Below are 2,529 nucleotides of genomic sequence, written 5' to 3' on the forward strand. Positions count from 1 at the left end.
AGCTAGGTCGTCTGGCAACCGGGGCCCATAGGTCTTCTGTTTCAAGTTTCATGAGAATTGCGTTAAACCTGCGTTCTTCACAAAATTCGCTCTTTCGTAAGGGACAATAATAAATGCAAGTGTCAGAAAACTAAGAAACAACGGCGAAAACGGGGCAAATGCAATGTTCGTATGTGCATTATATATATATATATATATATATATATATATATATATATATATATATATATATATATATATATATATATATATATATATATATATATATATATATATCATCAGAAGCCAACCAACACTGACACCAAGGACCACATAGGGGAAATTACTTGTGCTTAATAAATGAAATAAAGAAACGATAAACTAATGGAAATTAAAGTGGATGAAAAAACAACTTGCCGCAGGTGGGAACCGAACCCACAACCTTCGCATTTCGCGTGCGATGCTCTACCAATTGAGCTACCGCGGCACCGTTTTGCCATCCACTTTCTTGGGTATTTATGTGTCCTAGTAGAACCCTGGGAGTGTTCTACTCCCAGGGTTCTATTAAGTGTTCATATGAGTGATGTTGATTGTTTAAATAGAACATTTCTGTCAGAAAGAAGACCACTGCCTGTTTTCATTGTTTGTGAAAGCTACCAAAAGATTCATGAGCTTTAGGACGACAGTCTGCGAAAACCCTGATTTCATCCCGGTTTTTCCCTTTGAAAATTTTATCACCCAAACTTATATATATGCAGAAAACTTGAACACGAAGTACCATAAGTATTGGTCACAAAACGGCTGATTTGTTTCTTATGTTCAACAGCAGCCATTCATGAGCGATTCATTAACGCTTCAGCGTGGATGTTCGTACTGTAAATTTTAGTCTTTCCTTACATTTTTATTGTGACGTTCTTTTTCCTATAGCAGTGTAGCGTAGCCAACAGAACTGAGCCTGTTCAACCCCCTTATGCCCCTTTCTTATAATTTTTCTTTCTCTCTGTTGATTTAACAGAGCATATGCAGGCTGTGTTCTTCGTCTTGTACTTAAACACGACAAAAACTCCTGATGAAAATTTGTTCCTTCTTTCCGCCTAATATTAGGCACTGATTTTCTTTCTCTCCAGTGCTGAGTAGCCGGCCGGACAGTCACCGTGGTCAACCTCTCTGCCTTTCATTCTTTTATTCTTTTCATCTGTACCTAAATATTGGGGCAGAAACCATCGTAGATGATTGTAAGAGTCAGCGAAGGATTTCTCATCTGAGCTGGCCTGTCTGTCTCCATGCCGTCTACTAATTCACAGGAAACCTCATGTGCACAATGCGACCAGACAAGGCTCCTTCTCTATGAAATCGGCGGCCGCATTCGAGAAATTTCGATAATCTAGGCGTGTATTGCGCAGAGCGATAACTGGATAACAACTAAAGCACGTCGAAATCAGATATCGCACTACCACGCGCGTCATATCTCGTCACTCACATCGCGCGCACGCCGGTAAAGTGTGGGCCTCGGGTTATCTTGAGTCAACCTCCGCGCGGCCGCCTTCGCCTGCGGCGACCAATCAGGCGCTGCGTATCTCCCTGCACGCGACTGCACTTCGTTCTCCATTCTTCTACTCTCCTTCCTCGCCACGTAACCTGTCTGCAAGAGGTGCGGCGATCCCGGGACTCAGGAGCACCTCCTCTTCGCCTGCCCATCCTTGGCGCAAGAACGCTCCGCTTTCATCACAGCCCACAGACGCTGCAGGGCATTCCAACAGCCACCGACACGGACCTGCCATTTCCAGTGCGCCCCCAGGTCTCTGCGCTCCAAAGCCTGCACCAAGTCTGCGGACACCACCAAAGCCACTTTTTTTGACACAACTGGGATCGCCACCTTATGAGCGGCCGCTACAACGCTGGCTCCTATGCTGAGGACCGCCGCCTGTCCGCTTCTGAACACGGCGGAGTCTACTACCTCTCATCCTCTCTATTCCTCAATCCACTTTCACTTCCGGCTCCCTCTGCCTTGACGCTGCTCCGTGAACCCTCAAGGTTGCAGAATCAAGCGTCACCTCCTGCTATATATCGCTATCGTCCTCGCTTTTGCTGCCTTGTTCAGTTCATCGCTTGACAACGCCGTCCGTCCAAGCATTCCAAAACGCGGACGAAGGGAGCTGTCGCTTTAAAAGGCCATGCAAAGATCATGACGCGGCACGACGAGATGAAACGCCGGAGAGACACGGTGCTTACTCCGACAGCCAGAAGGCCAATAAAATAGATGCGAGCCGTCGCGCAGCTTCTTCCACGTCCGAGCAGATGCGAACGCCATGCGTGCGGGACAAAAGAAAAAAGAAAAAGAAAAGTCAAAAACGGTTCGGGCAGGCCGACGCGGCCGGTGGATCGATTTCGACGCGACTGCGTGCAAGGCGCATCGCCCGCACCTTTTACGTTGCATTTACTTGTCATGTCACGCGCGTGGGAAGCGTTCAGGGTGAGAAAGAATAGCTGTCGTGCGAATGGCGCCGTTACGGCGACTCGACGTCGCTTTAAAGCTTCGCCCCCGCATGC

The 2,529-nt window shown here is 47.3% G+C and overlaps 1 non-coding gene across 1 annotated transcript; it reads right to left on the bottom strand.

Annotated features, from left to right (window-relative positions):
• Positions 1–393: 393 nt before the first annotated feature.
• TRNAS-CGA (transfer RNA serine (anticodon CGA)) lies at positions 394–466 on the bottom strand. Its single transcript has one exon. It is a non-coding gene; the product is annotated as a tRNA-Ser (tRNA).
• Between the last annotated feature and the right edge of the window lie 2,063 nt (positions 467–2,529).

Source organism: Dermacentor albipictus, chromosome 5 (assembly GCF_038994185.2).
Source record: "Dermacentor albipictus isolate Rhodes 1998 colony chromosome 5, USDA_Dalb.pri_finalv2, whole genome shotgun sequence".
Classification (NCBI taxonomy): Eukaryota; Metazoa; Arthropoda; class Arachnida; order Ixodida; family Ixodidae; genus Dermacentor; species Dermacentor albipictus.